Source organism: Phyllostomus hastatus, unplaced genomic scaffold, assembly GCF_019186645.2.
Source record: "Phyllostomus hastatus isolate PE091 unplaced genomic scaffold, TTU_PhHast_1.1 phas_contig_1130, whole genome shotgun sequence".
NCBI classification, from domain to species: Eukaryota; Metazoa; Chordata; class Mammalia; order Chiroptera; family Phyllostomidae; genus Phyllostomus; species Phyllostomus hastatus.
The window spans coordinates 1-25,834 of NW_025333531.1; the positions used below are offsets into that span (position 1 = coordinate 1).

At 49.0% G+C, this 25,834-nt stretch overlaps 2 pseudogenes; one reads left to right on the forward strand and one right to left on the reverse strand.

Annotated features, from left to right (window-relative positions):
- Nucleotides 1-1,437: 1,437 nt before the first annotated feature.
- On the forward strand, nucleotides 1,438-11,333 carry LOC123820162 (annotated as a pseudogene).
- A 9,076-nt stretch (nucleotides 11,334-20,409) lies between these two features.
- LOC123820168 lies at nucleotides 20,410-21,659 on the reverse strand (annotated as a pseudogene).
- Nucleotides 21,660-25,834: the final 4,175 nt, after the last annotated feature.

Below are 25,834 nucleotides of genomic sequence, written 5' to 3' on the forward strand. Positions count from 1 at the left end.
CTATGTGCAAAGCTCTGTTTCAGAGATTCACAAATAATGAGAATGATCCCAATGAGTTTCCCCAATAATCCAGTGCCATGGGCTCCTCAGTAATCTCCATTCTGCACGAGAGGAAAGGCATAGATGGTGAAATGACCTGTCCGAGGTCAGGAAGCCAGGAAGCAGCAGGCTTCACGGCTGAGAAATGTCACTCTAAACCCGTGTCTGACCACTTTACCAGAACACAGCCTTGTTCCTAATAGAAAACCCAGGTTAAATGATTGTGTATGCTTTTATTCATGCATCAATGTTTCATGTATTTAAAAACTTGTTGGAAATGATATTCTTTTCTCATTTTTCCTCTTAAGTTTGTATTCAGGAGAGTATATTTACCTCTTTTCAGGAACTATCTGTAAATTTGTTTGTTGGAGGTTATTTGGCATTAAAAAAGTTACCCCCCAAAATATACTGAACTGCAAAAAGAGATGGTCCTTGGTGACTTCACTGGTCTGTTCAAAAACTCTTAGGACTTTACGTTTCTGAGTCATTTCATATGGACACCCTCACTTCACCCTGACAGAGTTACTGAGAGGGCAGGGGCTACCATCCCCATTTCAGAAATGAAGAAACCATGGACCAGAAAGGACAAGGAATTTGCTGAAAGTTGCACACTTGGTTCCATGCCTTTTCTGGCATTGAAAGGCAGAGACCTTATTATTTATGTCCGTAGAGCTCTAAGATCCAACGGAGCGCTGGAGGGGAGAAGGCGGGCACCCCACACTCTGCACGACTGCGTGCAGCCCCAGGGTGGTCAGAGTTCTGTGGTGGGCAGTCTAACCCCCCAGGTTTTTTTTTAATCTGAGGACTTTTTTTCATTGCTTTTTAGAGAGTGGTGATGGGAGAAAAAAAAGGGAGAGGGAGAAACATTGAAGAAAGAGAGAAACATCCACTGGCAGCCTCCCACCCAAACCAGGGATTGAACCCATGACCTTTTGACCACATGACGACGCTCCAACCAATTGAGCCGCACCAGCCAGGGCACCCCCATGGCCCTTTAACACAGTGTGCAGGACTCGCTCATTCCCAGGACTCGGCCATGGTGGTGGGGGAGGCACTCACCATGGAGGTGGGTGACGTGCCTGGTGTCTGCACCACAGTGAGGAAAACACAGAACACAGACCCTCATGACTCATCCAGTCCATCAAAACCAGGATCCCCTTTTCTCACACTGCTGTCAGTGAATCTTACACCTTGAAGGATCACACGCTTTACACCAACCCTCTGCCTGGAGAGTGACAACATCTCCTACTAATTGGTTCCTGTTTGGAACCCGGCCACACCCAGGGGTGCAGGAGGCTGCCCTGGCTCATCATCTCTACTGTTTCAGGGGGGAGGCCTGTGGAGTGAGAGCTGCTCTGACTGAGATTCTCGGGGCCCTGGCCTTTCCCAGGCTCCAGAATGGTGGTCCCGCAGGTCCCTGGGGGACCCTGGATGGCAGCTCTGATGATGTCCTTGGTGATGCTGAGCTCCCCTTTGGCTCAGGGCAGAGACCCCCCCCCCCCCAGGTAGAGCAGAGCTGCTGCTCTTGGAGGCCCAGCTCAGGGGAATGACCCCTGGGGCTTTCCCACATGGGCCTCACCTACAGAGAGGCCCTGGGGGCCCGACATCGTCCAGGGCCACGATTCCCACCAGAGAGAGAAGGAGACTGTGTCTGTTGGACACAAGGGTACCTGCTGGTCTGGAGGCATTTTGGAGGGACAAGGTTCTCACGGAGGCGTCAAAATGATATTTCAACTTCAGAGATCGGAAAGGGGAAGCCATAGTCACTCGGCTGTGTCCAGGGTCCCAGGACCGTGCTGTGCAGCCAGGTAAGATGGAACTGGGCATTTTTAGTTTCAGCATCAGGACCAAAATATATTTTTACTTTGCACTTTTATTTATTTCTATTTGGATAATATGCAAATATTATGCAATGTGAAGTAAGCAACACAAAAAGGCAAACAAATCATAAAGATATGAGGGGGGAAGCCCAAAAAAAACAGAATTTATATATAAAAAAATTATGTATTTATTCTTACATGTAAACTGCATTTACTTCCAAGTATTTTACATTTGATGCAATGCACCTACCGAGATGTTTTCCCTACTACTCAAGACAGTTTTTAAACTCATTGATTTTGATGCCTTTTAGTGCCTGTGCCGATTTTTGTTTCACCTCTTCCATGTCAGCAAAACACTTCCCTTTGAGGACTTTTTTCATAGAGGAAACAAAAAAACGTTGCTCAGGTCAGGTGAATACCGGGGGTGGGCATGGGGGTCATGCCCTTTTTGGTCATAAACTGCTGAACACTCAGCAGTCCTTGGTGAGTGGTGTTGCCAACCACCCGTCCTCCAGCTGAAAATTCTCAGTCACCCAGAACCCACTCTCCTCTTCACTCTCCACCTCTGATCAGGTAATGAGACTGTTGTTGGTCTCCTGCCCCTCCTGCCCCCTGGGACAGTTAACTCAGACTGCCCTCACTCCCAACCTGGATTAATTCGGTGGCCTCTTAACCCTTCTCCCTGCCTCAGTGTTGCCCCCCTCCAGTTCACCCTCGGACTTAAAGTCACACGTGCCTCAGTGTGATGTCCCGTCTTCCAATGTGATGAGCGAGACTCTTTGCCATCTGACCCTGCTCACCTGACCAGGTTCTGCTCCTGCCCCCCACCCTTCCACTCAGTCATTCTATGGTTTTACAAGGGTGAGCACCCCACTAACATCAAAAATAAACCTCAAAGTTTTCATCTGGAGGGTGGTCCCCTTGTAGTACAGGCTTCCCCCACTAGGCAAGTGTTCTAGGAACCCATCTGTATCATGTACCAGCTGGTATTGTTGTGAGAGGCTGCATTTGGCTTCAGTGAATTGTTTTTGAAGACTCAATATGTTTGCCCGTTTCATGACGGGTGATTTACAAGTGCACCTGCCCACACTGTGCTGAGTGTGGGAAACAGGTGGAGGGAGGGAAACAGGTGGAGGGAGGGAGCGTGAGTTTTGTCCACACGGGCTGATGTGGAGGCTCCTGTGGAGTGTCCATCTGGAGGTGTCCAGGGACCATGTGGGAGATGCATGTGGGACTCAGAAGACAGGACAGGGTGGAAGTGTGCCTGTGGGGGCTACTAATCACGGTGACCATTAGGGAATGACGTGAGGGGGATAACCCTCATTGAGAACATCCGGAACAGAGTCAGGAACACGGCACCAGGACACACTGACGTTTCAGGGGAGTGTAGGTGGGTCATAAGATGTGGTCAGCATTGGCCCTCGTCAGGGCCGTTTGGGGATGGTGAGGGATAGAGAGTGCTCACTTTAAATTGTGTGAGTTTGGGAAGGGAAGGGTCAGGGAGGAAGTGGACCTGGCGGATGCCCGAGCAGTGGGCGGCAGCAGACCAGAATGTGCAGTGGGACAGAACGCTCTCGTTCCAAATCCTCACTCCTGGTTTGTGAATAAACGCCCGGACGTGATCACAGCCATTGTCACCTGAGCCCGTGCTGTGCTGTAGGCCAATGTTACAGCTTCCCTTCTGGGTCTGTTAACCCACGTGGTGTTGTCAGGGAAACATGACTGTCCCCATTTTAGTACAAGGACCCTGTGTCTCCCTGAGGTCACACAGCTGCCATGTCACTGAGGTGGAAGAGGAGCGAGGCCCTCTCCACCCAGAGGCCATGACCTTCAACAGCACACTTACTGGTCTCGGCACTGTAAGTGGGAAGAGGCCGTCCTTCCCCTCCCTAGTTCGGATAGACTTTGCTTCATAATCTCCTTTTCTTTGTTTGAATCTGTGCCCTCACCCTTCACCACTTCTTGCCTGTTGTGGAAACACCCAGTCCAAGCCCCACACTCCCCCCAGGACCTTCCTGCTGCACAGATCAGATGACCCTAGTCCCTGCAGGAAAACCCCCGGGCCCCCTCGGCACAGACAGCCGGCAGCACCACTGCCCGCCTGCCCTGTCGCTGTCACCTCAGTCACCCCCTCTTCCCTTCCCTGGGGCTCCTTCCTGTCTCTGGGCACCTCTGCCAGAGCGCTCTCGCCCTCTGCTCCTCGCTAGACCCAGATGCTCGGCTGCTCCCTGCACATCTGCCTGGGCCTCCAGCGCTCAGCCAACTGCAGACCCGCCTCCTGTGCCCCCTGCACCGGCTCCCAGGCCTCCGAGAACCCGCCTGTCTCTGCGGCCACAGTGTGTGCCCTGAGGCAGGGCTCTTTATTATTGATGCTGGAGACAACCTCAGAGATTGTTTAGTTAAATCCCCCATTTATTGGACCAGGTCCCTCCCTGACTTTGGTCCGGGGAGGATCTATGATTTATCCAAGATCTTATAATTGGGTGTGGGAAAAATGTGTATTTTCTCATTTAACCATGCCTGGTAACAGGAGTAAAGAAAATACCTTTATATCAGCAGCCGAAAGATGGTATTGTACTGGTGTGTTGATTTATTGAGGGTGACAAAGAGATTGGAGGTGACATGGAGAGACAGAGAAAACACTCAGGGTGTGGTGAACACACGGCGTCTATTTCAGCCAAGCTCCAGGCCCTGGGTCGGAGGGCAGAGTGACCCTCTGAGTTCCGTAGTGGACACTCTGCCAGAAGGAAAAGGGGGATCCAGGAGAAAAGGCAAAGACAGGAACTGCGGGGGCCCTGGCTGTGCTGCTCAGCAAACAGTGACGGGCCCACACGGAGACATGGGCAGCGGGTCCTGGGGGCGTCGTGGCCTCTCCAGCTCAGCCCTTCCTGGTCTGTCACCAGCACACAGAGCCATGTGAGCCAGAGGAGGAGTGACTGCTGTGCATTCAATGGGATGCACTGCTTCTCAGAGCGACACATTTACAACAGAGACATGTGTGTCCAGTTTGACAGCGCCGTGGGGGTGTCTGTGGCTGTGACTGAGCTCGGGCGCACAACTGCCAGGAATTGGAACCTCCAGGGGAGTTCCTGGAGCTGAGCAAGAGCTCTGTGGACATGGTGTGCAGACACAACTGCGAGCTGGACCAGGGTTTCACCCTGAAGCGCAGAGATGAGCAGCAGGTGGGAAAGAGGAGACCCCAGAAGGGCTGGGCTTGGGCAGCAGAGGAGGGGGAGGGGCCAGACCACCAGGGAAAGGGCCAGACTCCCTGCTAACCCAGCACAAAAGAGCTGAGGACATTGGGTTTGTGGATCCTGCTACAAATATTCTTTTGAGACACAGGGGTTAAATGAAGAATGAATCAAGGGCTCCATCCTTCACCCCTTTTTGCTGAGGATGTCAGACTGAGAGACCAAAGGAATGCTGCTGACTGTCGAGTACATCCTGATTCCAAGATTACATTTGGAAGGATTATGCATCCTTTTGCACAAGACAGGGAAATGGAAATTTAGGTGATTTCACAGCTAGTTCAACATTTCTGTTCAAAGAGCATTAGTTACCACCTCACCCACTTCTGGAGAAAGTGTTACGGAATGCCAGCTGTGACCCTCTCCTGTTCTTCCTGCTCTCTCTGCATTGTGTATGACCAGGTCATTCTTGGAACATCGAAACATTTTATTCTGTTTTTCCTGTACTCTTCCCCTTCTTCTTCCTATGAATGACTTAAGAGATGATAAGAGGGGAACCCCAAAAAACAGAGCTATCTTCTGGAGGGTGAGCCCCTTGTAGTACAGGCTTCCCCTGCTAGGTGATTGTTCTAGGAACCCATCTGCATCAGTGGACCAGCTGGTGTTGCTGTGAGAGGCTGCGTTTGGCTGCAGTGAATTTTTTTGAAGACTCTTTCAGTGCATTTGCCATTTCATGACGGGTGATTTACGAGTGCACCTGCTCACACCGCACTGAGTGTTCAGCAGTTTTTGACCAAAAATGGCAGGACCACCATGTCCCACTTCCCCTATTCACTCTATCTTGCCCATATCAGCTTGTTTTGTTTGTTTGTTTCTCTGGATGGAATGAGGTCCTCACAGAAAAATGCTTTGCCAACGTGGAAGAGATGAAACAAAAACCAGCAGAGGCACTAAAGTCATCAAAATGAGGAAGTTCAAAAACTGTTTTTAATAGCAGAAAAAAATGTCTCAATAGGTGTATTGCATCAAACGGAGAGTACTTTGAAGGTGACTGAAGTTTAAACATGGAAGAACAAATACATTATTTTTTAAAACATAAATCCTGGGGTTTTTTGCCCCCCACCCATATATCCATCTTTAACACCTAGAAGTCAATTTGGCAAGAAAACTGCTAAATGCCCCATGTTAACTGTCTCGGTTATCATAACAAAGATTCTTTTAAAAAAAGTTTTTTGAAGATTTTTGTTTAAAGATTCATATATATATATATATATATATTTTTTTTTACAGAGGGGAAGGGAGGAAGAAAGAGAGAGACATCCATGTGTGGTTGCCCCTCATGCGTCCCCAGTAGGGGACATGGCCTGCAACTCAGACATGTGCTCTGACTGGGAATCAAACTGGTGACTCTGTGATTCACAGGCCAGCGCTCAACCACTGACCCACACCAGCCAGGACTCTTTCTCTCACCTCTAGTCCTGCTTAAAGTGAATGTTTCTCCCTCTAAGAAGGGGCCCCTGCAGCTCCCCAACCTGCTTGTCTGACATGTGACCAATTTCTATCCAGGCAACATTCAAGTCTGCTGCCTCCTGAATAGGCAGAAGGAGACAGCTGGGGTTCTGTCCAGTAACAGGATCCATGATGGAGACTGGACCTTCCAGATCCTGGTGATGCTGGAAATGACCCCCGGCAAGGAGATGTCTACATCTGTCAGTGGAGCCTTGTAGGCTGCTGACCTATCGCCGGGGAGTGGAGTGACTTATCTCCCAATGACCCTCTGTGCTCCAGGCTGTGGGATCCACTCACTACCCATCAGGGCCACACCACCCCATGTGTCCTCACCAACCCCCTGTGGTCTAGGCTGGAAGCAGCAGGGTTCTGGTGATTCTAGGGTGCACTTACCCCTGCCCTGGGGGACCCTAAACTATCTCTCCTTGTCAGAAAATCCCAGAAAAGCAATCACCTTCATGATTGGCCCTCACACTGGGACCTGGCCTCTCCCTTCCGTCTCCCTCCAGTCCTTTGTGCTGGGACTTAATAGGTTAACCTAAAACCAGCGTTAGCCTCTTGTGCATGCCATCAGTCTGAGACCCAGAACACTGGGTGTGTCCACACCTGCTCCTCCCCCACAGTGGTTCAACACTGGGCACTTCCCTCCCCTTTGTCTCCACGGTGCACCAGCTCAGTCTCCAGGCATCAGGCAGGGCCAGGGACTACAGCAGGTGGGGGTGGGAGTGACCGTGGGTCTGTCCTTCCAGGAGCTCAGTCGGATTCTGCCCGGAGCAAGATGCTGACGGGAGTTGGGGGAGAGTCAGTGGCTCCGTGCTGGTGCTCATCGCCCTCGTGGCGAGCTTCATTCTCCATGTCAGAGGCCGGCAAGGTAAGAAACTTCTGGAAAGTGGTGAATATTGCCTTTCCACTGCCTCACTCAGTGATGAAGTTGAGACAGAAAAGCAAAGTGACAGAGCAAATGAGGCCACAGAGAGGAGATTCTGGTCAGGCGATGGCAGTTGTGGAGGGAAGAAGAGGCCTAGACTGAGGTGAGACCATGGCCCAGAGACATACCAGAGACCCTGAGCAGGGACCCCAGGCTGCAGGGTGTCCTTTTAAGCCTGCGGTCAGCTTAAGTCTACAGATTGGTCTCTGCTTTCATTCCCAGTGTGTGGGCATCGGATGCAAATGTTTGTACAACTTTCCAAGATGGTGCTGCTCCTCACTCCCTCAATTACTAAATCCAACTTCTCTTTCCCTTTCATTTCAGGACGACAAGGTTCTCAGTCAACATGTGGTATTTCTGCTCCCTTCTCCCTTCTGGGGTGTGATTCGTTTCACCACAGCATGCATTGGGGGCACTGAATGTGTACTCTGTGTTCAGGGTGCACCATGAGAAGTGCCCTGGGGAGCAGGGAAAACTCTCAGAGGCTGACCTTCTTGCTCGGGTTGAGCCAATGGTCCGTTTCCCCCTTCGGGTGGGTCTAAGCAGTGAACTTCCACCCCATTGCTCCAGGAAATGCCAGAAACTCTCTTCCGTCGTCCTTCAGACCAACACGCAGCCTCTGCCTATAATGTGTTCTCTCCTGGGACTCCAGAGGGAAAGGAAATGGAGCCTCTGAGCTTGGGTTGTCTTCATTCTTCTTCCTCACAGGGCTGCCGAACTGACCACCAACATCACCTGCAGCCTCAGAACAAGCGTTTCTGGTCCTTCTGCTGTCCAGCAACCTCCCGCCTCCAAAAAGGACATTACAACAGAATTGTGCCCACGACACCCGTTTCTGAGTCTCTGCATTTTAATTCAGTGCACTTCCTCTTTCTCAAGCTCTCCGGTCCACAGATGCCCTTTCCTGAGGGACAAGACCACCTGAATCCAACATCACGGTCCTCCTCTCTTCCCAACAGGAGGGACACGGTCACATGGCCATGTTTATGCTTGGAGGGTTTGGTGACCAGTGAAGAGCCTGGGGATGTCGTTGTTATTGTAGCCAGGCCTGGGGAAGTAAACTTCCTGATGGCGATCACTTCTTCTTATTGAATAGGAGGGCAGCTGGTAGAAGACCTCCTGAAATGTGTTTTCTCTCATTGTGGATGCCCAAGTTCACGTTGCACCCTTACCTGGGAGGAGGGGAAGCATCACTCTTGCAGTCCCAGATGAACCCACACTGAGCATGAATTTGCCACTGAAATTCACACAGGACGGAGAAGCATGTCAGTCACTAAGGATGTGCTGAGATTGTTCACGGTGTAACAATCATCAGAAGATCAGGGTGACAGGTAACAGGCAAGAGAGCGTCACAGGTCACTCTCTATGTAGCTGTTCACACCGGCTGTGGCGGCAGCCTCGCCCCATGACTCCATGTCTGTCTGATCACCCTTGAGCTCCCTCCCTTCTGTCTCAGTCGGAGGGGAGTCCATCCCCAGTCTCCACAGGGCCAAAGGCACATGCATCTCAGTGTTTCCACACAGTCCCAGTTTAGAACACAGCTCACTAGGATGTTTGTAAATCATTGTAACTGACATTTGAGACCAAGACAGAAGTCCTATCTGCTTTAGCTGTTTCATGGCATGGCCGCCTCTGTCCAAACTCCACACAGCAGGGGTGAGAGAGCTTCCAGTGCCCTCAGTGCACACACATCACCGTCACCTGTCACACACAGCAGGGGTCAGAGAGCCTTCAGTCCCTGCAGTGCACACATCACTGTCACCTGTCACACAGAGGTCGGCCTTGACCAAGCTTCAGGTTTCCTTTCTTCACTGAGTTTCTTGCATTGACTTATGGGAGATCACTCTAATGAGATATGTTTATACATTACGACTAGAAGTTTATTTTGGTGATTTTAAATATTACAAGGTACCAGTTCCCATAAGGGGCTATGTTGGGGTCTCCAAGGTCACCCAGGTCAGATGGTTCACTGGGACTCACAGGCCCCATCACACAGTTGTACTCACAGCTCTGATTACTAGAGCAAAAGGTTACAGGGTGAAGTCAGCAAGGGGAAAAGGCACATGGGGTGAAGCCCGGAAAACCGACCTGAGCTCCCAAGGGTCTCTCTCCCATTGGAGCCACAGGACGCACTGAACTCCCCCCGCGGTGAGTTGTGGCCACACAGGAAGCACTGACCCTGGGAAAGCTCAGCAAAGACTGGGCTCCAAGGGGATTTCTTTGGGGGGGAGGGGGGGTGCTGGCCACGTGGGCGCCCTCTGCTGGCACAGATGAGAATTCCAGACGCCCAGAGTTGTCAGCATAAACCATAACGTTTGTACACACAGTTTAGGGGCCATTCTCACCAGTCCTGTGAATGATGGGAACCCTCTCCAAGTCCAAGTTCCTGGCTGCCAGCCAGGGGCCAACCTTGTAAGCAGGCCTCTCACAGGACGGCACTCAGACCAGCCAGGTTTGTGCTTTTCTGCGCGTGCACAAACCATCCATGTTGTTGACAATTTTCAAGATAATGTGAGAAATCATTTTTATCAAAGCAAGTCACATATTGATACAGAAAACACAACTAAGTCGTAGTTTTCTGGAAACACTGGTTATTGCAGAAGACAGAGCTAAATTCACATAATTAGTTTTCATTATTTTTATTATTATTTGAAATTTGTACTACAAATATTTTATGAGTCCTATTAGCATTTAAGCAGTTTTTGAAAAGCTGAAGTTACAAACCAAGGATGCAGATGAAAGTATTCTATTGTATGAAATTTTTGGTTTTTGCTCTCTGCCATGAGAAACCAAACATGCTTTCTAGTCTGTGATATTTGTAGTTGAGAACCAGTGCCCCCAAATGAGGAAGAGAAGGTGGAATTTGACGTGTCCACTGTCAATCATCTTGGTGAAAGGAGAGGGGCAGTCCCTCTGCCCAGAGAATCTCCCGCCCGGGACTCTGACTGTGAAGGAGCCGCACTGTGGTTGCTGTCTGCAATGAGAGCGGCTCGGAGCTTGGGGGTTTGAGAAGAAGTAAACAAACCCGTCAGCAGAGGGCTGAGAAGCCAGAGTTTATAATGCCTGATAGTTAATGTAATATTATCTCAAGTAATAAGCAAAAGGGACTCAGATTAAAAACCATTTTGAAGTCCCGCACAAGGGCCAGTGAAAGACGTTTCCACGTTCCCCCCTCTCCCCTCGCTGTCGTGGTCCAGAAACTGAGGAGCAGCCCAAAGCCACGCCCCCAGGGGAGTGGGAAGGAGCGCCCCAAGCTGTCTCAGGAGCACACGGTGGAGGCCCCGAGCTCCTCCAAGGAGTCCTGGGAGATCCAGGTGCTGAGGTGCTGCCCCACGCCTCTGGGGAGACAGCTCCTGTCACAGCCTGCAGCCTGTGGACAGTGGCACTCAGACTGACGTCACCTTCAAGCTGTGCCTGCCCACCACACCCATGGTCACCCTGGAGCCTCTGTCCTGTCTGAGCGCCCCCTTCAGCTGTGAATGTTAGGACCCAGTTGAGTTCAGCGAGAGCAGCCTGCCGGAGGTGGACCGTGAGGACCAGCAGGAGTGTGAGGAGGGAGCCACACAATGCCAGCCACCTGTATGGGCTGGTCCTCATGGTTTGCTGCCACACAGACGGTGCGGAGGACCTGGGCATCGGTGCTGGGAGGTGAATCCTGGCAGGACTGCAGCCAAAGGCAACATCGGAGAGGGAGACAGAATCATCCAGGTACACAGTGTGGACGCCCAGAACTGGGAGGAGGCCATGGCCTTGCTGAGCCAGGGGAACACCAACTTCTCCCTGCTGGTGGCCCGGCCTGAGAGCCAGCTGGCAAAGAGATGGAAGGACAGTGACTGGATGGCTTCCTAGATGACTTGGACTTAGAGAGTGAGGGGGACCTGCATGTTCAGAATTTGAAATTACCCCTACCCTGCAGCTTGGAAATGAAGAGAAGCACAACCTGCTGGGGGATGAGTGATGAGCACCACAAACGCTCCCTGCACAACCTTGGCCTGCAAGGGGATACCCTGGAGAGGGGGGGCTTCCACCTCAGCCTGGACTCCCTGCTGGCTGAGGGGGCTGGGCTGGGGTGGGGAACACCCTGGTCTCACCTACGAAGAGTAGGAGCAACACCGAAGAGTAGGAGCAACACCGGGAGCTGCTGGAGATCAAGCGCCACCGGAGAACCTCTACCAATCCAAGTCTGGCCTCCTCTCCTCACTACCGTGACTCCTGTGGCAACGGCGCCAAGGACTCCACCGCAGCAAGAGCCTGGGCCAAGAGAGGGCCAAGAGATGGCCATGCTGGAGGAGGAGCCAAAGCACCTGGAATTCAAGTGCCACAACCTCCCACAGGTGCAGAAGATGCAGCAGCTGTGGGAGCCCTGCCTGAAGGCCTGGCTGCGGGAGGAAGAGGGCCTCTGTGAGCTGGGGGCCAGGGGCCCGGAAGCACCCACCCCCTACTGTCCCTTAGAATCTAGTGTGTGCCTCCGCATGTATAGGTGTGTGTGCACCTTCTTCGTGTGTGTGCACAGGACTGTTACCAGAGAGAAGTCCCTGAGGAGCAGGGGCACCCCTTCAGTTGTGTGCATGTGTGTGTGCAGCATGAGCCCAGGCAGTGCAGGTGTACACACCATGCACACCCCTCCAGGGCTCTCTCAGTGGGGGTTCTGGGGAACGGGAAGTTGACCTGACAAGGAGGTGAACAGGATTGTCCTCAGCTCCAGAGAACATCCAGCTTCCAAACTAAGCAGACTCTCCCTTGCTGGGAGCCACCACGATCTGTAAACAAAGGCAACCCTGATTTCCTGATTTTGGTGGGTTTTCTCCCGTCCTGTGCTCACCAATTGTTTTTCTGTTTTGTGCACCTGCCCTGGGGGCTGACAGCTCCTTCAGGCAGCCTGATGAAGGTGAAGCCCCCCAGTGAGGGCTGAGAAGCAGGTGGGTGGGGGGAGTCAGAGATGGAGGGTGGGGGTGGGGAGGAAGGGGTGGGAGGGAAAGGATGGGAAGCATGGGAAGAATGGGAAGCAGCTCTCCTGCTGGCCTGCGCTCTGAGGTGTGGGGACAAGGAGTCTCTGACTTGGCTTCTGAGTCTCACCCTGGGAGCTACCGCCTCTGTGAGCGAGGGAGAGCCGAGACTGGAGGGCTGAGGGGCTGTGTCTACTGCAGAGGAAATAACAGAGCCCGGAGCTGGGCCTGATTCTGTGTGGAGTGCAGCTGCCCCTCTGAGGGCCAAACTTGGACGTGATGGGTCCAGAAGCCAAGGCCAGTGAGTAAGAGCAAAAGGCCTTTGTGACAAGACCTACGTGGAGTTGAGGGAGTGGCTGGGGCCCCAGTGAGAGGGGTGCCCGGGCCAGCTGAGCTGACTGGGGAGATGTCCTGCACCCCACTCTGCAGGTGCAGCCTGGGTAGCCCTCAGGAGCTGGTGCTCGTAGTGAGAGCCGCCTCAGCTCCCTGGGCCCCTGGGCCTCAGAGAGTCTCAGCCTGGAGTCAGGCAGGCTGCTCACCCGCCCCCCATGGGCATCATGAGAACAAAGCTGCCTTTTTACGGTGTTTAAAAAAAATGTTTGACTGTTATCTCGGGCTTCTGAACATTTCACCCTCTCCTTACAAAGCAGAACCAATAGATTGATTTAGGGTTTGATAAGGAGGAGATCTCCCTGATTTTGTCTTTGATCAAGAATTCCTCCTACATGGTTCCCTGGCTGGTGTGGCTCAGTGGATTGAGTGCTACCCTGCAGACCAAAGGGTTGCTGGTTGAATTCCCAGTCAGGGCACATGCCTGGGTTGCAGGCCAGGTCCCCAGTAGGGGGGCGCACGAGAGGCAACCACACATTGATGTTTCTCTCCCTCTCTTTCTCCTTCCCTTCCCCTCTCTCTAAAAAATAAATAAATTATGATCTTTTTTTTAAAAAAAAGCATTCCTCCAGCGTGCTGTCAGCAGAGAACAGCTGTAACGCTGTGCGTTAACTCAGAAACGGAACCACTGGGTTAGCGTGCCCTCTTCAGGGTGGGGGGTTGTCACAGGGAAACGTGGTAGGTAAATACCCAGGACTTCTTTCCCTTCCCTTTTTAACTGGACAGCTGTAGAGAGTCCAAACTGTGGGCTGTTCTTCATCCTCATGAGAAATGCCCTGACATTTTTAGGAAGAGCCCAATTACCCACTGCAAAGAACCTGAATTTGAAATGGTGTTCTTTGGAGCTGGAGATTACTGAATAGGATCCTATGTCCACCCAGAGGCCAATAGCGGGATCTAGACTCCGAACAAGAAAAGGGCGTTTGTGAACAGTTTGGAAACGCCCAACACTGCTCATGCGAAGGTTAGAGTAGAAGTTAGACACACACAAGGGCAGGAGGCAAAACACACACGGCCGGATGTGGAGGCTTTGGCAGCGGCACATTTCTGAGGCTGAGCTGTGCCTTTAACAGCAGCCGTGAAAATATGCTCACCATTGCTCTGTGGCCAAACAAAACCCTAATTATACTTTTAAACAATTAACTATAAACAAAGCCTACCCACAGCAGGCAACCCTTCAACATCATCAGCCTTGGAAGCAGAGGCCGGCATTAGCAGAAGTCCGAGTGTCTGCAAAGACAGTGGGCTCATCAGAGAGCCCCTGGGGAGGGCTGCCCAGTGGGACTCCCTGTGGGGTGGAAACGTCCCCTAGTGAGCTGCCCAGTAGAGTAGCCATGAGCCACGTTTGACCCTTGATCACTGAGACGCTGGTGGCCAATGCAACTAAGGGGCTGAAATTTTCATTTAATTTTAAGTGATCATAGCCACATGTGACTAGTGGCTACCATAGTGGACAGGAAGAGCGGAGCTTACAATCTTTCTCTGAAGAAGTGCACACACTCCCTCAGTAGCTTTTAATGGAGGCAGAACCACATACACGAGAAACTGCTTCAGAATCAAAAAATGAAAGAATTCAAAAGCCAGGGAGCATGGAGATACTATGCCTCGTCTGGTCATGGCTCATTAGATTTGGGGACATCGGAATCCTAAAAACATAAGAGTCCTGCTAGCAAGTTAATAAAATTACAAGAGTTTAAGGAAGTATCATAAACAGTCCAGTTCTAGCAGATACAGAAGCTCCAGCCCTCAGCTCACTCAGTTTAAAAGTGCTGGGAACCAAGCCCGAGGAAATCACCAGGACAAAGAGCTTCTAAGTGTGAAGAACACGCATCCCTCAGCACTCACAGAAAGGGGGCACTTCAACTCACCTCCTCCTCCGATTCACCCTCTGAGTGTGAGGAGCTTTGCCCTCAAGATCAGGCCAGAGCCTGTCATGGGACAGACAGACAGACAGCCCCCATGTCTTCCTCCAGATCCGCTGAAATGGGAGGGCTGTCTGGAGACACTCTGGCCGCCATTAAAACACCTTGGACAATGGGCAATGTTGAAGAATTCTAGGACATTTGGGACACAGGATCAAAAAGCAACTTTTAATTATAAAAAACCTAACCTAATAAAAGGGAGCTATTTTGAATATTGGGTGATAGGTTGTGATAACACTACTGAGGTCACAGAAAACCCTAAAGAGTTTCTATGTTGATGTCAGTTGCCCTGGGGATGTTATTTGAATTTGCCACTGTAATTGTGGGAAATGGAAAAGCTCCCACTTTGAACCAGTAGAATTTACTTCAGGACCAAAAAATGTTCATATGAAACTGTGCCAAGTCTCTAGGACAGTAAGTAAAATACAACTATGGTAAAATAGTTGCAAGAACTTTAGGTAATCCATTCCACCAACAGAACTCTTGTAGAACTTACTAAGTGCCAGGGGACTGTTCTAAGTACCTCACGTGTGTTTAACTCACCTAATCACAAAATGAATGCGTAGGTGTGGCCAGCACTGTACCTGATACCATCTCCGCAGTAAAAGATGCTGCCAAACCAGCCTTCGATGAGCACACACGGTCCCGTCTGGCTGGTGTGTTCTTGTCAACACTGATCACGTCTGTCCACCACCGGCAGTTTTCTGGCACTTGGCTGCCCCGACCAGTCACATCACTACATCACCAGTGTGCCCTCTGCCACCTTCAGGGTAATCCAATAAAGTGGAATTTGAACAGATGACCTAAATCCAATTCAAGCATCAAAAGTGTTCATTACACTAATGGCACAATAACCATGGATGACTTGACTACAATTGTCCCATAAGGAAGTTTTTTTTGGGGGGGGCTGAAAATGTCCTTTATCAGGATTATTTTGGTGATTACACAATGAGTTGGTTTGTGAAAATTCAGAATAATACAGCTAAGAAGAATGGATTTTACTGTAGGTAAATTATATCTCAGTATACCTGTATTTTAAAAAACAGTTGCAAGCATGGACAGACCTGGAGAACATTATGCTCAGTGAAAGAAGCCAGTCAGAGAAAGACAAGCACCGTGTGATCTCACTCACGTGTGGAACTGCACGGTGAACAAATTGAACTAACAAGCAACATAGAGACAGACACATGTAGAAAGAGCAGGCTGACAGATACAGAGTGTTTGTGAGAGGTGGAGAGATAGAGCAAAAAAAGAGAGAAAAAACTCATAGACACGAACCACAGTGTGGTGACTGGGGAGGAAGGAGTGAGTGGGAGTGGAAGAGTTTATAAAAAGGAGAAATTGTAATGGAAAAATAAAATTTAAAAATAGTCAAATTATTTAGCCCTGACTGTTGTGGCTCCGTGGATTGAGTGTTGGCCTGCAAACCAGGGGGGTCACCAGTTGGATTCCCAGTCCCAGGGCACATGCCTTGGGTTGTGGGCCAGGTCCCATTAGGGGGTGCACGAGAGACCACCACACATTGTTTCTCTCCCTGTCTTTCTCCCTCCCTTCCCCTCTCTCTAAAAATAAATAAATAAAATCTTTGCAAAAATTGTTAAAAAAGAGTTCTGGCCAAGATGGAGGCATAGGTAGAAACGCTTTGCTTCCTCACACAAACAAAAGGATAATAACCAATTTAAAGACAATAAACAACCAGAACTGCCAAAAAAAACCCTGCATGGAACTCTGACAACCAAGGAGTCAAAGAAAAATTCACCCAGACCGGTATGAGGGGCAGAGACGAGAGATGGCAGTAGAGCAGACAGGACACATAGCAAGGTGGGGGACCATGCAGGTGAGGTGGGGATGGCTAAATGGGAAACTAAAGACTCAAAGCTAGCTGTAATCTACTGTGGGAGTTGCCATGGTGGGAGAAACTCCCAGTCTCACAGGAGAGGTCATTGGAAAGTGGGGCTAGAGAGGAGCAAGTGAGTGGCATTGTTCCCTCTCTGACCCCTTCCCCCACAGACAGCTTTACAACCTCCAGGACAACTTTAAACATCCAACATCTGAATCAAGAGGGTGCCAGAAGGAGAAGAACAAGAGCAAGAAGTTGAAAACTCTTTTGAACAAATAATGAAGGAAAACTTCCCCAGTTTGGCGAATGAAATAGACTTCCAGGAAGTCCAGGAAGCTCAGAGGGTCCCAAAGAAATTTGGACCCAAGGAGGAACACACCAAGGCACATCATCATTAAGTTATCCATGATTAAAGATAAAGAGAGAATCTCAAAAGCAGAAAGAGAAAAGGGAGACAGTTACCTACAAAGGAGTTCCCTACAAGGCTATCAGCTGATCTCTCAAACTTTACAGGCAAGAAGGGGCTGGAAAGAGGTATTCAAAGCCATGAAAGACAAGGACCTACATCCAAGATTGCTCTATCCAGCAAAGCTATCACTTAGAATGGAAGGGTAGATAAAGTGCTTCCCAGATAAGGTCAAGTTCAAGGAATTCATCATCACCAAGCCCTTATTATATGAAATGGTAAAGGGACTTTATCTAAGAAAAAGAAGATGATAAAAAAAATATGAACAGTAAAATGACAACAAACTCATAACTATCAAACACCTGAATGTAAAATAAAAGACAAAACTAAAACTAAGCAAACAAGTAGAACAGGAACAGAACCAGAGAAATGGAGATCACATGGAGGGTTTTCAGAGGGGAGGGGGGAGGGAAGAATGGGGAGGGAAACATACAGGGAAGAAGAAGCATAACTGGTAGGCATAAAATAGATGGGGAGAGGTTAAGAATGGTATAGGAAACAGAGAAGCCAAAGAATTTATGTGTGCAACCCACGGACATGAAGTAAGAGGTGGGGGAGGAGACTGGAGGACTGGGGGTGCAGCGCGGAGAGGGGATAAAGAGGGAGAAACAAATTGGGAAAACTGTAATAGCATAATCAGTAAAATATACTTAAAATTGTTAAAAAAAATAAAAAAAATAAAAATATTTCATAAATATGTTTCATATCATGAATAAATATGTTTATTTATTAAATATTAGGTGCAATTGCAACTAAACTCTGTCTTCCCTTATTGATTTTATGATTACAAGGAAATGGGACCATAAAACCACAAAAAATTCAGCCAACTTTTGGGGAGAAAAATTCTGCCAAGATCAAACAAAAGCCTTTGCCCTCAAAACTCCTGACCCAAAAAAAAGAAAAAAGAAAATTTAATTCACGTGTTTGAATTGTGAAGACTGCATATCTGTCATCTGTTTTAAACTTGGATCTGTTCATCAAATAACTAGAAATGGCTCCAAACTCATACAGGTGCATCAGTAGCAGGATGCCTTGGAGCTACACAAATACAGAAGCCATGACAAATGGTTATTTCAATTCATTTAAGTAAAAGTGAAAATCAAGTTCCTTAGGTGCACTAAGCATATTTCAAGGGCTCAGTAGCTTCGCGTGGCTGGAGTTGGACTGGACAGGTGCGGACTATTTCCATCATCACAGGAAGCTCTGTGCACAGCACGGATAAAAACCTCAGCCAGGTTTATAGACACTGGAGTTTAACCATCTGAGGATTGAATATGGCCCAAAGAAAGTAAGAATTCACCCAGTGGCACCAAACCGCACTGACTTGGTAGTCAACTCAGTCTAAAATTAACACCATGAAGAAATGAAATCTTGCCATTTGGGGACACATGAGGGACCTAGAGGGTATTCTTTAAATATATTTTATTGATTATGCTATTACAGTTGTCCCATTACCCCCCCTCTTCATTCCCCTCCAACCTTGCACACCCTCTCCCACCCACATTTCCCCCCCCCCTTTAGTTCATGTCCATGTGTCCTAAGTTCTTTAGCTTCTATATTTCCCATACTATTCTTGCCCTCCCCCCTGTCTATTTTCTTCCTACCATCTATGCTACTTATTCTCTGTACCCTTTCCCCCTCTCTCCTCCTCCCACTCCCCTGTTGATAATCCTCCATGTGATCTCCATTTCTGTGGTTCTGTTCCTGTTTCAGTTGTTTGCTTAGTTTGTTTTTTGTTTTTGTTTTAGGTGTGGTTGTTAATAATTGTGAGTTTGCTGTCATTTTACTATACATGTTTTTTTATCTTCTTTTTCTTAGATAAGTCCCTTTAACATTTCATAAAATAAGGGCTTGGTGATGATGAACTCCTTTAACTTGACCTTATCTGAGAAACACTTTATCTGCCCTTCCATTCTAAATGAAAGCTCTTGCTGGATAGAGCAATCTTGGATGTAGATCCTTGTCTTTCATGACTTGGAATACTTCTTTCCAGCCCCTTCTTGCCTTTAAGATTTGCTTTTAAGAAATCAGCTGACAGTCTGATGGGTACTCCTTTGTAGGTTACCATCTCCTTATCTCTTGCTGCTTCTACGATTCTCTCCTTCATTTTTACCTTGGCTAATGTAATTACAATATGCCTTGGTGTCTTCCTCCTTGGGTTCAACTTCTTTGGGATTCTCTGAGCTTCCTGGACTTCCTGGAAGTCTATTTCCTTTGCCAGATTGGGAGAAGTTCTCCTTTATTATTTGGTTCAAATCACTTTTGTACTTGTTGCTCTTCCTCTTCTCCTTCTGGTACCCCATAATTTGGATGTTGGAACATTTAAAGATGTCCTGGAGATTCCTAAGCCTCTCCTCATTTGTTTTGAATTCTTATTTCTTCATTCTTTTCTGATTGTATGTTGTTTTCTTCCTTCTGGTCCACTCCATTGATGTGAGACCCAGCTTTCATTCCATCACTATTGGTTCCCTGTACATTTTTCTTCATTTCGCTTATTGTAGCCTTCATTTTTTCATCTAATTTGCGACCAAAATCAACCAATTCTGTGAGCATCCTGATCACCAGTGCTTTGAACTGTGCATCTGATAGGTTGGCTATCTCTCAGTCACTTAAAAGTGACCTAGAGGGTATTATACTAAGTGTAAGAAGTAGACAGTGAAAGACAAATACTGTACGAGTTCTCTTTTACGTAGACTCTATAAAACTAACACACACGAATAAGCGAAACAAAACAGAAATTGACCCGTAGATATAGAGAACAAGCTGGTGGTAGCCAAAGGGAAGGGGAGTGGGGAAGGCGGGTAAAAAACAAACAAACAAACAAATGAATGAATTCAACACCATTGTTCACCTCGGCAGGTCCTGCCCAGGACAGAAGGTTGGACACTGACTTTCCACATGCTGGTTCCCCAGCGTGCGGCAGACACTGTGGTCTGGCTGACCCCACACCCATCCTGACCCCCCCTTTCCCTTCGCAAACCTTCCTTGCAATTAGGAGTGGCCATGTGACCTGGAAGCAGCAGTTTGAAGGCACAAAGGTGACTGCCACTATTATCTACCTCTTCTCTCCTGAGTGTTGCCGTGATGTCTAGAGTTTAGCAGCCACTTAGGAGGACATGAGGTGACCAGCATGAGGAAGTAATTGTTTGGCTAATGAAATAAACTTTTAGGTGGCATTTGAGATCTTGCTCCCTGGTATATGTTGTTAGTTTGGCTCAAGCAAACTCATAAAAATTCTCTACAGGTTTGGATGTTTCTTTTTCTTTTTTTTCCCTTTGGGTTATACAATTTTATTGACAGGTCAGAGGAGGAGCCAGAGGTAAAGGTCCCCTGCCTCTCCCACTCCTAGACCCAGGAGCCTCTATCCCCCTGCTGGAAGCAGGAAGCCAGAGAGGCTGCTGGACTCAGGTGGTCCGGTAGGGGGCAGGTTGTAGTAACAGACATCTTGGCCCTCAAATAGGCTGTGCGGTAGGTGGTGATCTCCTGCTCCATCCACCTTGCCTCTTGGTGTCCATGAGCTGCTGGTACTCCAGGTTCTGCCGCTGGGTGTCAGTCAGCACGAACATCACTCCGCTGGGCTTTGATACTGCTGATCTGGATCTGTGCCAGCTGGGCTCCAAAGCCGGACTCTGTTTCAGCCAGTGAGCCTTCCAGGGCGGTTTTCATGCTGAGCTGAGACTGCCGCTGGATGTCCAGACCCTGGAGGGTGCGGCGCAGGTCAGTGACCTTCATCTCGCTGGTCTGCAGTTGTTTCCTGTGGCCAGTGACCTCCCGGTTCAGCTCCTCAGTCTGGATGATGAACTGGGCTTCAGTATCCTTCCGGTTCTTCTCAGCCGTGACCTCATACTGGCTTCTCGCGTCACTCAGGATCTTGGCTAAGTCCACGCCAGGGGCAGCATTCACCTCCACCCTGACTTGGCCTCCCACCTGGCTCCTCAGGACACGGATTTCCTCCTTGTGGTTCCTCTTCAGATGGGTCCGCTCTTCCTTCAGGGCTTCAGTCTGCATGTCCAGGTCGGCTCTGGCCAGGGTCAGCTCGCCCAGCACCCTGCGCAGGCCGTCGATGTCGGCCTCCTGGCTCATGCGCAGGGCCTGGTCCACCTCAGACTTGGTTTGGAAGTCATCACATCCAGATGGGCATTGTTGACCTGCAGGACAATCTTGGAGTTCTCAGTGGTGGCACCAGGAATCTGGTCCCGCAGCTCCCCAGTGGTCTTGTAGTAGTGGCTGCAGTCATGGATGGGCCGGGCCCCTGCTTCTGGTACCAGTCACGGATCTTCACCTCCAGGTCGCTGTTGGCCGCCTCCAGGGCGCACATCTTCTCCAGGCAGGAGGCCAGGCGGTTGTTAAGGTTCTGCATGATTGACTTCTCATTGCCCACTGGAAGCCCATGGGACCTGACCAGGGTGCCCACATAGCTGCCGCCATAGCCCCTAGAGGACAACAAGGACACAAAGTGGGTAGAGGACACTGACACGCCACGGCGGAGTAAGCCTCGGTGGACACTGGGCATGCTCACCCTAGGCGACTCCCCTTCCAAAGCACTCATTGCCACTGCCCACGACCCCGAAGGAGGAGGAGGCCCACGACTGGCAATAGCTGTAGGGAGACCTGGCGGAAGAGGAAGCAGAGACCCTGGTCAAAGGAGCTGTGGTCGGCTGGAGGAGTCTGGATGTTTCTTCCATTGACATTTACTTAGCGTGACCGGCAAGATTTCAAAGATGCTCACCCAGGACCACCCTGCCTACACAGACCCTGTGCTGGGTACCCACAAAGGCCCATTGAGCCCCACCAGCTCCCCACTTCACACCAGGTGAATCTGGTGAGTTTCTCTTGGAATTCTGGTCCTCTTTGCTTTAAGTAGCAGGCCATGACTTTATCAGAGATGCTCTTAGTACATCCTAGAGGTGGATAAGCCTTGAACTAACCCAGGGAAAGGTAAATAAGGGTTTACTGCTTTAATTTTGGCTTTTAATTGTATTGCTTACTGAGGTCTGAACAAAATCCTTGCTGGTTAAATGAGAGACTGAACCCTCTTTAGCTCTGAAAGAGAAAAGACACTTCCTTCCTTACCCTGAATAGTCTATGGGATGACAACAGTTGTTCAGACCCTGAGTCCGGTGTGGCAGAGACGGGCACAGAGAGTCATCCAGAGCAGCAGTGGGATCCCAGAGAGGCCGGCAGGAGCCCAGAGAGAAGGGCAGGTGCCCCGGAAAGGGTCACCTCAGGAGAGGGGCCTGTGCTTGGAAAGGGGCACGGTTGGTTCCTGCCGTGTCCAGGAAGCTCCCATGGGCCCCTGCTCTGGTATTCTCGGGTGACTGAGATCCTTGTGGAGTGGCCAGAGGAAAGATTTTTTCTCTAAAGTGTAAAGTGGTCCTCTATCTGTGTTATTTGTCCCATCTGGAGACATGCATGTGAAGACTGGATTTTCCTAGAAGTTTGTTCAAGTCTGTAGCTCTCTCAGTTAACATGGAAACTGTGTCTCTGAGGCCAAGGCCCCACGAGAGTCAGCGTCCCGTCGACACTAAGGTGGCCAAGAAGAGGATCCTTTGATTCTTCTAAATTAACTTCTAGAGCACAGTTAGAAAAAGATGCCTATAAAATTAGGCAGAATGAACTGGAAAAGGCCCTCTCCCCTGTGCTAAAGTAAAACAATGTGAAAGGATTAGGATAAATGGATCAACCTATGATGTCACTTAGGTGTCAGTCCAATTCTTTGAGGTACTAAAAATGGCTGCCCTTCTCCAGGTGCTGAAATGTTAAACATTAACTGTCCTGTACCCACCAAGGGGAAAGAAGTTTCTCCAGTTTGTTTTTTATCCAATCCCAGAGATTTCCCCAGGTTGCTTTCTGCCGCCCCCTTGATCTATCGCCAGTGGATTTCATGGAACCCCCTGTTGTCACAGGTGTGCACAGGTGTGCACAGGTAACCAGGTTCTTAGTGATCGAGAACAAAGAATTGAACCGAACACACAAAGTTTATAGCATAAAGAAAGAGGGGAGGTTTATTAAGTGATAGTACATACCACAGGACACGGGAGTGAGCCAGCTCTGAGCAGAGGAAAAAAAAAGGGCACGTGGGCTGGGGTGATTCTATTCTTATAGGGGCAGAAGCCCCCTGCTAGTCTTTGGCGGGCTTTTCCTGCGCAGGTACAAGGAGTTGGATTTCAAAGCTACTGCGCATGCGTGGTTTCCCATGACTTTCTTGATTGGCTACTGGAGAAGGGAGTCCCACAATGTTATTTCATTATAATGATATTATAATGAATCAGGGGTAGCGCGCAGGCGCATTCTATGATTCAGAGTTATCCCAGAAAACAGGAACAACCCGTCTTAGGGGGTCTTTGTCATGTATACATGTTTTCTACCTCAGCCCTGTGGGGCCTCTGGAGCTTCCTTCCTGACTACCTCCTGCCTCACTGTGACTCCTCCTTTGATTCTATTGTATGAAATAAACTACAGAACTGCCATTATTCTGATCATTTTCTCAATCCTTGAGATTTTGCTTCCAGGCATGTCCTCAAAATGTTGACTTAAATAAACCCTTGGAAGACTTTTCAAAGACAAACTGCTGCCCTTTTTTTAAAAGGGGGACGGTCATTTGGACCTTGACGGATCAAGGACAGAAATGAATTGTAAATGCGTCCATGACACGTGCTCACCTGCCTGCAGTGAGTGCGGAACGCTGTGGATGGCTCGTCGAAACACGAGAAAAACATACACAGAGACAACCAGGTCCTGTGGGGGAATAGGGACAGAATGGCCACCCTCTCTCTAGTGGGGAGAGCGCCCTGTCTCCATACCCAAGCAGATATTTATTGAGAAAACAGACTTAGTTTGTGGATTCACAGTCTGGCAGAAAAGATCAAAACATGTAGGCAACTTACAAAGGTGGGGACAGAACTCCTGCTGAGATTCTGGGCAAGGTTTGGAGTTTTTAACATATGAAAGGACTACAAGTTCCAAAAGTTTCCTGCCTGTGCCTTTAAATTCCAAGTTAATAACATCCTCCAGCAAACAGATCTCACAGGATCTTGCATATTCTATGTCCCAGGCCTGATTACCCCAGGGGCCCACCATTTTCTGGACTGGGCTGCACCTCCCCTGTAGGCAGAAGACAGAGGCAGCCAGGAGACTTGGATTTCTCACATCTAAGAACAAAGACTCAGGCTCTGACAAAGCCAAGGGGGCAGGGGTCGATGCCCATCACCCCTTCATTTACACAGCCCCTTCCCTCAGGGCATTCCCACGTGATCGCGTCTGTCTTAGATTCATTCCCTTTCTTAGAGAATTGTTACCCATCATTGACTGCCGACCATGCAAAAGGGAAGCCAGGCATTAGAACAGGCAGCGTTCATGCCAGGGAAATAAGTTTTGTCTCCTAAGTGGCTCCTGGTCCGGAGGTCTTTCACTCAGCCCAAGTCAAGGCGGCGGGGAGGGGGGACCGGGCCCAGGTGTTACAGCTTCCTGAGACCAGGCAGAGAAGTCCCCAACACCACCAGGGAAAAATTTGGATCCAATTGTTCTTTTACAAAGAAGTGAATTTTTCCCATGGCTACAACGTCTTTGTGTCCATCTGTCTGTGTGTCTACATGTGTGTATGCTGCAATGTCAAATGATTTTCTACCTCGTGATTGTATTGCTAATATTAATTTCAAGGCACCCTCGCCAGTTTGGCTCAGCTGGGTGGAGCTTCATCCTGTAAGTGAAAGGTTGTGGGTTTGATTCCTGGTTGGGGCACCTGCCTGGGTTGCAGGTTCGATCCCCAGGACAGGTGCACATGGGAGGTGGTGATTGGTGTTTCTCTCTCTCCCTTCTTCTCTCCCTTCCTCTGTCTCTAAAAGGCAATGAGAAAGTGTCCTTTGGTGAGGATAAAAAGTATTTTTTAAAATAATTTCAAGGCAACTGTTTGTAAGAATTGGGTATTATAAAATCCTCAGAAATATAGGAACTAACTCAAATGCTCTTCAAGTTCAAGTGATTGGAGATTAAATCTTAGTAAATAAAAGCTAGCCTAAGTGTTTTGGTTTATGTAAAAATGAAATGTTTTTATTTTGGGAGTGGTTTACAATAATAAGTCCGTGTTAGTAACTGACTTCTCTGTCTATGAAAAATATTTCCAGAGGTTGTAAAATGTCCATGCTAAAGAAGGTTAGTCAGCCCTGGCTGGGGGTTAGTCAGCCCTGGCTGGGGGCTCAGTCAGTTGGAGTGTCTCCCGCACACCAAGAGGCTGTGGGATCGACCCACAGGTGGGGCACACACCCAGCTTTCAGGTGTGCTTCCCGGTTGGTGCGCATACCCAAGGCAACTGATCGATGTTTCTCTCTCACATCAGTGTTTCCCTTTCCCTGCCTCCCTCTCTCTCTCTTCCCCTTCCTCTCTCTCTAAAATCAACGAAACATTTCCTCAGGAGAGGATTTAAAAAAAAAGAATGCTAATCAATGACTTAGTTTTCATTAGACATTAAGGCTTTACGGATTAAAATCTCAACATTTGTAGGAAGCTTTGCTGTGTTCCAGAAGGAACCCTGGAAGACCTCAAAAGATTAGAAATTACGTAGGAAGCATTTTAAGACGAGTGATGGAAACTTCTAGGGTACATTGTAGGGGCAAATGAAGGTTGTAAGTTGAATAAATAGTCAGGGATGCAGAGAACCCAAGAGGGACACTGGGTTCTTCCCTGCTCCCCTGTAACCGGAAAAGACACCGGCGTTCAGGCTGCCTGTCACTACCAAATCCAATAAACAATGACAGTGATTGAATCTTTTATAAGCACTTTATTCAGAT